The sequence below is a fragment of the Geospiza fortis genome, unplaced genomic scaffold, assembly GCF_000277835.1.
Source record: "Geospiza fortis unplaced genomic scaffold, GeoFor_1.0 scaffold200, whole genome shotgun sequence".
Lineage (NCBI taxonomy): Eukaryota > Metazoa > Chordata > Aves > Passeriformes > Thraupidae > Geospiza > Geospiza fortis.
The window spans coordinates 2,645,842-2,646,076 of NW_005054353.1; positions in this window are offsets into that span (position 1 = coordinate 2,645,842).

Here is a 235-nt window from a genome sequence, read left to right on the forward strand (position 1 = left end):
GCAGAGGAAGCCCCTTACTCCTGACTGCCCAAATGGCTTTTAGGGCAATGCCAACTCTGCCATCCCTCCTGCAGAGGTCCCAGACTAGCCCCTTTCCCTGCTGGTGCAGGTGGGAAAGGGCTGAAGGCGAAGGAAAAGGGACCCACTGCTGCTGGGAGTCCACACTGCTGGACTCAGGATTGAAGTGACAAGAGCAGGTACACAGAAAAATGACACATCAGCAAATGAAGTAACC